General features: G+C 39.6%; 1 protein-coding gene across 1 annotated transcript in view; it reads left to right on the top strand.

Annotated features, from left to right (window-relative positions):
• The first annotated feature begins 621 nt into the window (after positions 1 to 621).
• Positions 622 to 13,889, top strand: part of LOC143377407 (uncharacterized) — a 433,212-nt gene continuing 419,944 nt past the window's right edge. Inside the window, exon 1 of the mRNA XM_076828629.1 lies at positions 622 to 746. The gene's annotated coding sequence lies outside the window, so the exon portion shown is untranslated. The remainder of the gene's footprint in view (positions 747 to 13,889) is intronic.

Here is a 13,889-nt window from a genome sequence, read left to right on the forward strand (position 1 = left end):
GATGCTTGTTCTCGTTTTGCTGAATTACGCCGACAATGATCTGTCGCCCGATCGACCCGGCAATTCTTTCACGGAGCATAAAAATACCTCTCGCCAGATAGCGCTGTAAAATGTCCCTCCCTTGACAAATGGCACCGTTCGAAAGGGACTTCGAAATGGGATCGTTCTTTAATATTTCTCGCAAAAATGGGACGTTGTATGTAACTCGTAATCCCCGGTAATAATTTCGGGATCCGATCCTAGGTTCTACTTTCAATAAAATGTAGAGTTGCGACGAGAAATAAAAAATCGATTGGTAGCTCAATGCGGAAGTAATTGTTGCTTCTCACAGGTTCTTTTAGACCGAATTTTTCCACCCCTCGAATCATAGAAATGCCACCGACTGCATGAAACATTCGAGCTCCCTTCGACGTTGCACCAGTCCCTTTCTTCCCACGAGGAACGATCGATGCAGATCGAGTAATACATAGTCTGACTACTTCATCAAATTAACTAGAGGACGCGAAGCTCCGAGCTTACTGCTCGCGAGACGAAGCAGGTGCACTTCGCAGGATAGTTACGAAGCGCCTGATACCCAGTCGCTGAAACTTCAAAACTATGTGTCTAACTTTTTCCGTATATTTACAGGGGCTGGGCTTAAGCGAACGGGACATTTTGACGTAGCCTGTTGCCCTCCAGGATGATCGAGCATTATCTTCCTGCGTTTATTACTCCATGGTCCTGGGACATCGTGCACGCGCGCAAGGGTATGTGGTCTGTTCGTTATGCGCGTACATGGTGTTTCAGTAATTTCTGCTGTGTGGTTCCTTTGAGAACATATTCGTGGGGTGATCAAAAAGGATGAACGAGGGTTGAAGAGTTTTGGTAGTCCTAGTAGATACATACTATCAACAACCACTTAGGTGGGTGTAAGCTGAACCTAGTGTATAAATAACTTGAATCCAGCACACAACAGTATGAACACCTAACCTAAAATTTAGTCAATCTTATTATGTATCCAATTAAAAGCTGGTTGAGGCATAGTCGAACCTAGTAGGTACTATTCTAACCAGGATGTTCCCAAGGTATGGCCAGGCCTGGCAGATATCTAAAAACCGTTTTACAAGGTCATATCGTGACAGACATTCAAATAATTTCAAATTTCCAACTGGCCAATAATTTAAAAATATAGAAATACCCCAGTTACCTACATTGCGGTTGGTATTCTTAAGCTGTGACCAAAGTTCAAAATGGACTGCGATCTTTACTATTAAACTATATATATATATGTAAGCAAATGTCATTACTTGGATAGTGTTAACTCTTATTCGGAATTTATAGAGTTACGTGGATAAGTAAATTTTGGGACAAATTGATCCAGTATCATATATTTACCAGAAACGAGCATTCAAAAATAAAACTCAGTTCATTTAATTATTACGAATTAATATTTCAAGAACTCATTACATTTCTACAATAAACAAAATAAAAAATAATAAAAATGAATAATGGAAAATTAGAAAATTAAAATTAAAAAAATTGTTATTTATTATTTAAGGATATGAAGGAGTTTCAGTTTAAAGAATGCGTTAGTAAAGGAGGAACTAGTTTATATACCTATGAAGTATTCCTGGTACCCCACCTTTGGAATGTTTGCTTATAGACCTGTTTAGGTTGAACGTATTTAATAAAAAAATAAAAAAAACTCCCCCTATTACACCTTACATGTTGGAGCGTACGTTCTTCGAGCTGAATTAAAACAATCAATGGCAAGTGTGTATCCGGAAAATGGTCCAGAACTTTTGCACAGCACTGTACAACTTCCTTGCATAGACTGTTTCGTACATGCTACCTGTGCCTTTGTGTGCAGGAACTGTTGCGAAACGTTCCGCGTCTGAGCACTGCAATGTAAGTTTAAGCGCGGCGCTGTGTGTTCCAGTCCTCGCAGGATGTCGCCGGGAATCCCCGTGTCCCTCTACTTCGCGAAAGGATCTGTTTTGCCGAACGTCGCTGGCGCAATAAGAACAATTATGATAATAATTGAATGGTTAACAGTGGCGCGTAGCAAGACATTCCGGCGAACTTCGCCGACTGCCGCTAATACTTCGGTTATTAGATTGCAGTCGCAGCCGAACGACGACGACATGATGATGTTACGCGTCGCGAGCGGAGGGATCCTGGCCTGCTAATGGAAAATATGGAGTCGAGTTGTTTCGATATTAATGGAAAGCGGTGCTGTTAAGACTTAACGAACGTGCTAATTATTGTCTTTTCGTGAGAAGAGGGATAAAGTAATTCTTGCTTAGCATTTTCTTCGTGGAGGTGCCTTTGTGCCACTCCCTCTAACGTAGAATAGGTCAAAACCAGCGGCGGATTTCAGGAAACAGGCCCAGATGGTAAAGATTCTGAGGGGCCCATTTTTTCGGGAAAATGAAGTGGTAGTTTTCTAAAAACGGGCTAAGTGTACAGAAAAGTACCTACAGAAAAGAAATATAGTGTTTGGATAAAGTCATAATTTTTGTAAGGTAGGGCCCAAGCGAACCTTCTGAGCAGGGGCCCATTTTTCGGGAAAATGAAGAGGTAGTTTACTAAAACGGGCTCAGTGTAGTAGTACAGAAAAAAATAGTGTTTCGATAAAATCACTTTTTTTTAACGTAGGGCCCAAGGGGTCTTCTAGGCAGGGGCCTATTTTTCGGGAAAAAGAAAAGGTGTTTTTACTAGAAACGGGTTAAGTGTACAGAAAGGTACCTACAGAGAAAAATATAGTGTTTGGATAAAAGCATAATTCTTTTTTTAAAATAGGGCCCAAGGGGGCCTTCTGAGTAGGGGCCCATTTTTCGGGAAAATGAAGAAGTAGTTTATTAAAACAGACTCAGTGTAATAGTACAGAAAAAAATAGTGTTTTTATAAAATCACTTTTTTTAACGTAGGGCCCAAGGGGTCTTCTAGACAGGGGCCTATGTTTAGGGAAAATGAAGAAGTAGTTTACTAAAAACGGGCTCAGTGTAAAAGTACAAAAAAAATATAGTTTGGATAAAATCATAATTTCCTTTTAGGGTGGGGCCTTCTTGGCAGGGGCCCAGGCGGCAAATGCTCATCAGCCGCCCGTTAAATCCGCCACTGGTCAAAATCCTCGCCACACCGATGGTGGGTCACTTTTGACCCATGTTTACGCTTAAGCCCTTACATTACGTGAGGGTAATTTTGGCGATTTCTTACCCCCTCCCTCCCCTAGAATAATAATTCGTAAGATTTCATATTCCAACCCCCTCCCCTCTTCTCCTAGATGATATTTAGTATCCAAAAACTAGTTCTAAGGCAAGTACAATAAAAATTCCGATGCGGAGATTGAGATTGACATTCTCAGTGCAAAGCTTGTATTGACAGTGATTTGAGAGACATAATTTTGTTTAAGAAATTTTCTTTCGCGGTGGTGAAGGGAACTTGGTGATAGGAAGTCAGGTGGTAATGGAAATATCGTTCTCCGTCGCTGGAAAGAGGCAGGTCCTTTGTGTTCGCTGCAGAATGCATGGATTACACAAGCATATCGGTGCGACTGTGGCATGCGATTGAATGCTGCCACAATGCACTATACGATATGTGATCTGTGCCCTATCGCTGTGGACACATGCGTGTGTACCGCATAATTGATAGATGCGCCACAATCAGCGTATATGCGATCTGCAGGGATGATCTTCAAGGGTGTCGACTTTCATCCTCGTGACCTGGAGCTTCTGTACTTTTGATCCTTGTCAGAGAGCTGGAACAGCAGAATTCTCGATGATTTTTGAAACAATATCGATTCAATGTCGTGTAATAAATTTGCCAGCCTTAAGGGGTCTCTCTAGTTTGACATCCTGAAAATAAGGCAAATTTTGGGGCAGCTTTTAAAAGAAGAGTATCGAGCATTACAATTCCAAACTTTGTACGTCTATTAATTGGCATTTGAAGAATGTGTTCACATTTTATTATGCAATAATAATAACTTTTTTTAAGCTGCGGTGGTAGTAGTAAGAAGGGTTTGAAAAGAAGTTTGTTGCCGGCGAACATGATTCCGGCTGTCGTAATCATCCGAAACAAAAAACTCGTTAACCGAAGGGTCCAGTGCAATCAAATTCGGCTACTCACTCAAGACGCTTTTCCCCATTTTAAATCACTGATCTCCTCGAATTTGAGTGTCACAGACTCGAAGTGTGTGCTTGCAAATAAATATAGGGAAACTGAGGAGACACAGACCGGGTAGCTAAGTGGTATGGTGGAGGTAACCACTTCCAGCGTCCTCGAGCAGCTAATTCGACCTCTTGCTGACTATATCCCCTACTTTGAAATTGACGAGGCGCGACCCAATGACCCATGTACCGATTTCAGATTTCGCAATCGATTTCCAAGACATTTGTAAATTCGCCAGACACAGATCAGGTTCACCCAGTTCGGAGAGTGATCCCGCGTCCCAGGGACGCGGCGAGATGGAAAATAGGTCCACCCAGATTTCCACCCCCTTGCGAGGAATCGGAATTTTCAAACCGTTAACTTTTAACGAATCAAGTTCCCGCGAATCGTCTAAGGTTAGAGGACTTCGCCCCGATATTTGCAATCTTCGCCTTTGACAGAGTAATTCGAGTCGGCTAAGAGCGTTGCCAATTTGCATACACACGGTTATCGCAAAACAACTTTCTTCCTCGCCCCCTCCCAACCCCCACCCCCTGCCACCCCTCCGCCGTCCCCGTTGCACGTAACAACTTGGAAACTCGTCGGTGCAGGTTGCCGCCAAGTTTACGGCGGTTTTCCTCAAAACGTGGGTCTGGGAGAAAAAAAAAACAGTAAAAAGGGATGGTAGAAAAAAAGCAGAAGGGAGTCGCGTCTTACGAAGCGAAACGTTCTCGGGAGGGCGAGAGAGAGAGGGCCGGCGGTTATTAAAGCGCGAGGGAGCGAGTCGTCCCTTTGTTTTCGCGCGGCCTCACGGCCCGGTTAAAATAACGGCTTATAGAAGCGTTAATACCGCGAATTTACAGTAAGGGATTTCTTGCATTTCCGCGACAGGGGGCGGGAAACTCTTTCGCGTCTTACGAGCCACGCTGGAAATCGTTGTACGGGCCACATTATAGCCGTAACGAAGATTTACGATGCACGCGACGTCCCCCGCAATATTTGCAGCGAATTTGTCATTTCGCCGTGCGGTTATTACTTTCTCGTTGTTGCCGGTCGCGGCGCTCCGACTCGCTGCGCTAAACAAAAAGGAGGTAATGCGTCGAAGCAGGTTGGATGGCTGGCGAAATATACCTGCTACTCAGCTTATTCAGTGATTTGAGGCGGTTTAGGGATTTCGATTTATCTCGTCAGAAGTCTAATCATTTATTTCAGTTAAGAAGTATAGTAATAATATTTTTCTGCAGAAATATGGCGCAGGATGAATTCCGTTGGATTGTACGTTCCAAATGGAGCTAAGCAGTCCTTTAGCGTTTCGCGATCCGAGGCTTCGTTTCAGAGGTACAAGTGGTTAAAGTTTCGAGCAACTAAGTTATATTTAAATTGCGCGCGCTGGACTCTGGTCGTTGGACGCCGAAACTTTAATTGCTCGTTTCTTGGGAACGAAAGCTCGGATTGCAAAACGGTAAAGGACTTTTCGGTCCCTTTTGACACGAGGAGTTTATATGATGTGGCGTGTTGAATAAATTTCAGACACTCTACTTTTCCCTTTATTTGAGGTTAGGTTAACCGCTTCTCTGACAATTTAATTCCAACAAACCGCAAAAGAAAGAAATCTCTGACATCTAGGAGATGTCGTTTTAAGGCAAGGGAGTAATTGAAGTCTCTGCCTGTACATTCAACGAAATTAATTTACATACATGGGTTGTGGGTTAACCTAAATCAGAAGTACAGTGGCTCAAATTAATATTCGGACACTTTTTAAAATCGCATAACTTTTTTAGTATTGGTCCAAACAACTTGAGTTTTTTTGAGAAGCTAGAAGGATTAGTTTGCTAACTGACGCGTTTCGTCGTTTTGAAAAAAAATGTATTCGGTTGGAATAACGAAAAGAATAGTAAAAGTCGATTTTTAAACTTTTTTTTGTAAGCTTGTAATGAAAATTAAAAAATGAATAGCGAAAAGAATAGTAAAGGTCGATTTTTAAACTTTTCTTGTGAGCTTGTAATGAAAATTCATTTTTGTAGCTCACAAAAAAAGTTTAAAAATCGACCTTTACTATTCTTTTCGCTATTCCAACCGAATACATTTTTTTCCAAAACGACGAAACGCGTCAGTTAGCAAACTAATCCTTCTAGCTTCTCAAAAAAACTCAAGTTGCCTGGACCAATTCTAAAAAACTTATGCGATTTTAAAAAGTGTCCGAATATTAATTTGAGCCACTGTATATATAACTTACACTTCGAACTAATTTTTTACTAAAATAATAATTATTTTTTTCAAGTTATAAGAAATTCTGTATATTATTTCGAAGGGACACAAAATAGTGAGCAAACATTTTTCTCTTTGATACTTTATTACGGACCTACCGTAACAGCAAATGAAACACGATATTTATCGTTAAATTTCTCGTAAACTGTCAGGTGTCTGCGCGAACAGTCGAATATAAATCAGATATTTTTCACTTCTCCACGCATCGGCAACGTTTCGTCAAAACTCACGCTTGCAAATAAGTCCACGCGACGGACTACGACCACGACTTATTTATGCACCATGGCCGATGGCAATCGTGGCCATTGAAAATGGGAGTGGAAACAGGCTGCGTTCTACGGTTACGCGCGTAAATTGCAGAATAATATTTTTGCAACGCGTATACGTCATTTTAATTGAGTCAATTATTATCGGGCGATTTTTACGAAGAATTCGCGAACGCGCCCGGCAAACGGTCCACGTACGCACTCTTCCCTCAGGGGTGAAACGAAACCCCGGAATTCCTCATTTAATTTAACTAATTTGTTGGGATGTACGCGTGCACCCCTCGCCCTACTGTTCATATTTTTTGGTCGTGCTGCATTACGAGTCCCGCGTTCCAGGAAGAGGTTGCTTCCCGTTTCATCGATCGACACGCGGTATTATTCATCCCTCCATTGAATTTGTTGTTTTAGAAAAAACTTTTGATCTCTTAAAGAAATGATTTCACGAAGTTCCAGCGAAAGGTGACGGTATCGCTCGTCGTTATCTTACTCTTACTCGATCACTGCTACCTCTTATCGCGATCGGAACGGAACCAACAAGTGCTGACACCTAGGGTGACTTTTTACCAGGTATAAAAGTGTAATTATTGCGTTCCGATGAAAACGTAAATGCTTTTCAGTGAACTAAAATGACAGTGGCGTAAAGACAAATTTTTTTTTAAACTCTGGATTTCCTTTGGATTCTGAATGCTACTGTTGTTCAGGTACAGGCATCGTTGTTTGTCTTAGGACGTGTTTTACTTGCCAGGGAGAGTTTCATGTAGGTACCGATTTTATGAAAATGAAAGTTCGTAGGTAGGTGGAGGATTATGGAGGAAAGATTAGATCCGTGCCTGAACTCGCTGAAGTTTTAGTTGCTTACAAGGTACTTAGAAAAAAGACAGTGTTGCACACGTCGATGAGTTGCATACTGCGAGCGGATCGATAATGGCAACTTGTGGACGATGTAAACTTCTGAATAATCGACTGAATAATCCCTTCTCGAGAGATCTTGTTGAGTTAGGCACGCTTTAGAGCTGCGCCACGATTAGCTTCTAAAAGGTTGGGGATGTTCGTTAAATGAAGAAGAAGAAACTAAATATTCGATACCATTATTGTGCAAAGTCAAGCATCCGTGCATAGTTTTTGTTGTGTTTCATATTACTCTGTTTATTATAAGTAAACAGTTAAGTTTATTATTGCTGGGGATGCTCGTAAAAGGCGAGGTGCAGCCAGTATGCTGTTACAACACCTGACCTTAATGCCAGGAATATTAATCAAGAATATATGTATGCAGAAATAGGTAGCTGGATAAATTTAGGTTCGCTAAAAACAAAGGAACAAATGGTCAGATATGTGGATCAGTATGTATGTTTGCTTTCAACTTTGGAGTGTTTGATATTGTTTGGAAAAGTGCTTTGACATGACAAAGTTTGAAGGAGTGCTGTGGCATGTTTGATAATGTTTGGAAAAGTGCTTTGACATGACAAAGTTTGAGGGAGTGCTGTGGCATGTTTGATATTGTTTGGAAAAGTGCTTTGACATGACAAAGTTTGAGGGAGTGCTGAGGCATGTTTGATATTGTTTGGAAAAGTGCTTTGACATGACAAAGTTTGAAGGAGTGCTGTGGCATGTTTGATATTGTTTGGAAAAGTGCTTTGACATGACAAAGTTTGAGGGAGTGCTGAGGCATGTTTGATATTGTTTGGAAAAGTGCTTTCACATGACAAAGTTTGAGGGAGTGCTGAGGCATGTTTGATATTGTTTGAAGTACTGCTCAGCATTATTTGACAAAGTTTGAACACTGTTTCAACTACAGTTTGGAAGTTAGACTTTTTACTATATATTTCCTGAAGACAAATGTAAATTTAATTCCGAAGAGTGGTAAGCAGGATGAAAATATCTGACTGATAAATTAACGAGACAAAGGTAGACTAAGGCATATGCAACCCGAGTTATACAGTGCTTCTGAAGTAAGAAGCTGCAGTTTCCGTATCCATCGAACAATCGTCATGTCCAGCTGAGGCTGTTTCGTCCAGATTCAGCTTTAGCGCCGTTCAGGATCAAGGATACGAGGAGTTGTCCTTCGTGGCCAACGTCCATTATACACTTTACTCTGTCAGTCTAATATCGTCCCGGGAGGGTGAAGGATTAACTTGAAATTTAATGGGTTTTCGAATTGCCATGGGAAGAGAGTCATTTGCGAGGGTGGTGCTCCGTATACAGGGATTTATGGTACCTGGAACTCTCTAAAAAAAAATGAAAATAAATAAGTAGGTATTGGGGGCTTAATGGTTTATTAATTAAAGTGTGCCTTTTATAATGTTTAATGCAGTAATATGATCTTGTTTATACGGTAATATTTTATACAGATAAATTAAAGCTTATTTACTAATTTCTATACTCTTTAAAAATGCTATTGACTAAACTGTACTTTCTTATTAATAAATTGTTATTTAATGCAAACACGTTTTGCGTTGAACCTTCACCACTATGTATACATGTGTACAGATTATTAAAGAAATCTGCCAGAATGTTATTTCACACTTCGCAAATATTTCACAGGAAATCTAACATCAGAACTCATTAAAAGATATGAAATTTTATATTCACCTTGGCAAAGGAACTGGTAAGAGTGCGAGTTGAATGACAGAATTTTTACGTCCCGTTCGCGCTGCCATGATCCATGTTGCAAAAAAAAAGGATTTACTTGCAGAATTTAAAGGTTTATTTTTTACTCTTTGCCTCCACTGTGTTCCTTACTTCCAGGTTTATCTTTTCATAATTTAAATATCCATCTCTGTTAAATCGGGAAGCAGGAGCACAGAAAGTTTTGCAGAATTTTAAAATCCCCCGAAGAAAAACGGCTTTCCCTTGGGCGTACAATTTTTTACCTCAGGAATAATGAATTTCCCCTTTTCGGTTGCATATAGTGTGCACTGCATCCTCCAGTAACGATTGTGGAAAATTAAAATTATTTAAACGGCTGCGTGATGTCTGAAGGGGGTTGAATTAAGTCACCATACATGGTGGCCCGTTAGAAACAGAGCAGTTCATTCTGTTCCTTGTTGCTAAAGATATAAACAAAGAGATCTTCTAACTAAATTTACGTTTTCTTTTACTCTGAAAACATATCTGGTGCAAATAAAATTTAATCTCCAAATTCTTCAGTGTGCATTTTCCTCAACTGAACTTTTTCCCTACTTTTAATGGGAAATATTATATCGATATATTTACTTATTAAATGCAGACGAAAATTATGATAAATTGGGGTCGGTAAACAGATGCTCAGAAAAGTATAAAAATTTACATATTTCCAGACTTCACCTATTTTTTTTGCTCTGATCCATTAATAATTAACACGTACGTATATGTTACTGGAGAAACGAAGTCTTAGTATCACTGCTGTTATTTAATAATAACAAAAAAAATTAATAATTTATGGTGGGGAAAATTATTTAACAAAAACGTCTTTCACGGTTTTTTGGAATTCCACGAAAATTTTCACGGCTGGCTGTTATTTCGTGCATTCCGAAGTCAAGAAATCTCTGCACCGAAATATGTAGTAATATTGTTCCGCGAGGAAGCTTTGTAAATGCGCGGAAACGAGAAATCAGGAAACACTAGGTGGAGCTTGTTAAGGGAACTTCTTTGAAACTTCCCCTTCGACGCTGAACGTCTCTGTAAATTAGCGAGCACGGTCTTCGGGACGTGACTAATAAAAAGCGTAATAATGGCAGTTACCTACCGTTCCTATAACTCGAAACTGGTCGCGAGTGCTTCGCAAGAGTGATTCGTTATATTCATTCCCCCCGCTTCCCCTCCGCATCTCCGATTCCATCCTTTCAAAGAGCTCCAATTTAATTTTTTCACACTCCATATACGGGAATGAGGAGGAATCATGATAGAGGTATAGGAAATAATTATCATGGCGATAATTATTATGGGCGACGATTACGATTTTGTTAAAAAAAAAATGATTTTCCGGGGAGCAGTGTAAATTGATAATATTAAATGTAAAATAGATTATGCAAAACACATTAAAGCGTAAATCGTTTAGACGATATTTTCGACTTTCCATTGAACGCGGCGAATAAATAAGTGCATTAAGAATAAGGGTTGAAAATAGAAATTCAGAATATTTGGTGTATTCATTTATTTGTCGAATTTGGTAAAAGTCTTCATGAATGCGAGATTCTGAGGTCATTGACGTATTGTAATACAGTACGGAATTATATTATTTGAGTCGTTGAATTGAATATTAGAAGCCTGTGGGGCTTTGGACTGACTTATTACGATTAATCAAAAGAATGCAATTAAAAAATTAATTAATCGCGGCACTAGGTAATCGATAGTATGCGCAGGTAGGTCGACGAAGGGGACAAAGTGCTAGACATACTTTTTAATAGTATTTCACCTACCACACGCAGATTATAAAATATCGCACTTGGAATGAGGAATCAGGAATGAAAATGTAAAAAAATGTCGCAAGATTTTTAAAACCTTGTTTCTGAAGCAACTTCCTTTCTTTCTTCCGCATTTTCAAAATGACCGTCAAAAACTTGCACAGATACCAACCACTATACATGGTGGCTTAGTGCACAAATATTGTATGTCCACTTTTAAAGTTTTCGAGAAAAACAGGTTTAAACATGAAATGATACATGGAGGACCGAGATTCATAGTGCTGTAAGTCACTCGGTGTTTTCCGTAAAATACAGTAGATTCTCGTTATAAGCTCGTTTCGACTATGCGTTGTATGCTCACTCGCTATCTGCACACTCTCTTGGAATCCATCGGTTGAGAGTCAGAGAACCCGAGAGTGAGCGAGAGGGGACTCATTCGCACAATACATTCATTCGCAGCTTGAAATAATCGACGTTATGCGTTGTAAGCTCGCCGCCAGCCCCGAGCGTGGAGCTTATAACGAGAATTTTCTATAATGTTTTGCGTTTACAATGTTTATATTGCGGTTGTGAAGGCTCAAAATACTACCATAATAAATACGTATAGGTATATTTAAAAAATTAATAATTTCTATTTTTTCCACGGTGTGCCGATAAGAGCAAAGACACTTATTTTTAATCGAACTTACACCAGTACGTTTCAAAACCCTCTGCTGTTGTTAGTTAAGTTCTTAAGAGAAATGTTCTTATTTCTCAGTGAAGATGAAGTAATAACTTAATTGACTATGAAAGTAAAGAGATGGAGTCTTTAAGCCTTAAAAACTGATATTAACTCAAATAATAACAATTTCGACTTACACCACTATGATTCTCAGCCTTCCACATAAGATTCATGAACATACAACGAACAAAAATATAATTTTCGACGAATTTATGAAGTAGATACAAATGTGATTTTTATAAAGCGCAAAGAAACAGTCAACAACTATTTTTCAAAAAATTAAAAATTTCACAGAAAGCCGTCGATATGCTCCTAACCTCAAAAAGTGTTGCTTATTGAGCAGCTAACTTGAAAAGCCCAGAAATCGTGGAGATAGTCATTTGGTCCACCCCATCCCAACTCCCAAATTTCGAAACCCAACAGTAAACAGCGTATCGAGCATTCGCGAATTATTTATCGGCAGCAACTCGAAAACCAAATCTCAGCAAGCACCCAATTCCAAAGACTATTTTCGTGCTTCCTCCCGCCCGAAGTCCTTCATTTCCGCCAAACTTCCTACGCCTTAAGAACTATCGCGAAGCTGCTGCACATGGCGCAAGGGCATCGAAGAATCGCAGATTGGTAGGTATCAAGCTTCTGCGAGCATTCGATGCCCCGACAAAGCTCGGGGAGAGTAAGAAAAGCCATCCGTCTGCGGATGCTCTGGCATTCATTGACGAAGGATGGCCGGCCTGTACAAACGAAGGACCTTTTACTCTCGGCCGAGCAGCGCAGATAAAGCTGAAGGATCGATCCAAAAGCCCCCCACCACGGAACCACCCTCTCGTACACACGCAAGCGCAGCGACGCGAGAACCGTATTTATTATACATGTTTTATGAACGGACACACGCGTGCAACGCCACTCGCGGAAAGTAATTTGTCCCTAGATGCGTAGGGACTCCTTTGAACCGGAGCCCACGCGCCTCTGACAAGGGATCATCGCGAACTCTGTAATTCAAAAACTTATGGAACTTGGGAAACCCGCGGAGGATGTCTTGACGAAGAATATATAATATAATAGGTTTGTTGGATCAAAAGTAAAAGATTAAAGCTCTAAATAAAATTTTACGAAATGGTAATCGAAATAAAATTTTATCAGATAATTATCAAAATAAAATTTTATCAAATAATTATCAAAATAAAATTTTATCAAATAATTATCAAAATAAAATTTTATCAAATAATTATTAAAATAAAATTTTATCAAATAATTATCAGAATAAAATTTTATCAAATAATTATAAAAATAAAATTTTATCAAATAATTCTCAAAATAAATTTTTCCTAAATAATTATCAAATTAAAATTTCACTAAATGATTATCAAAATAAAATTCAAATTTTAAGGGGCTGCTTTTACAATACTGTGTACAGATAAAATGAACCTTGAGGGTGATTATTTTTTTGGTGATGGCTTTACTCAATTTTGGTAAATGGGGATGTTTATTTATCTTGCTCGAAATTGCAGTTTTGTGTTGGAATGAGTTTAAGAATCGTACATTGCGTTCGATGGGGGTTGTCTCAGTCGCGTTTACGTATTGTTCGAACGTATCCGTCCACGTCTGAATGTTAACAAGATTCAGTCATAAGGTATTCCGGGGACGAAACGTGGATTTTCCGTGGCATCCTCGTGAATTTTCCCATTTCACGGACGATTTGTCCACAGCATAGAGCTTTGTCGCACGGGGTCAGTGCGCGGTGACTTTTTAAATCTCGTTTGGCGTTTCCTACCCCCTGCGATTTTTTCGTAAACCGATCATGAAAGGATCATGAAAGAAACTGTTTTTTTTTTCGCTAGGGCGGGCTACTTAACGTAGGTGTCTATTGAAATTATTTCAGATGAAAAGTAGACAGGATCTTTGCATAAATTGCGATGACAGTGTATTTTGATAGTTGTGTATTCAGTAGGTACTGTAATAGCAGTTAGATATTACGAGATTTGCTGGGCGCCCAAATTATATTCTCGATATACAGGGTGTTACAAAAATGGGTGTGCAAACTTTAGGGGGATTTTACCATTTGACTTGTGAGGTGTAAACTTTGTTACCTAACTGGTAAGATGGGATCTGACATACCCACATTTT

This window comes from Andrena cerasifolii, chromosome 15 (assembly GCF_050908995.1).
Source record: "Andrena cerasifolii isolate SP2316 chromosome 15, iyAndCera1_principal, whole genome shotgun sequence".
Classification (NCBI taxonomy): domain Eukaryota; kingdom Metazoa; phylum Arthropoda; class Insecta; order Hymenoptera; family Andrenidae; genus Andrena; species Andrena cerasifolii.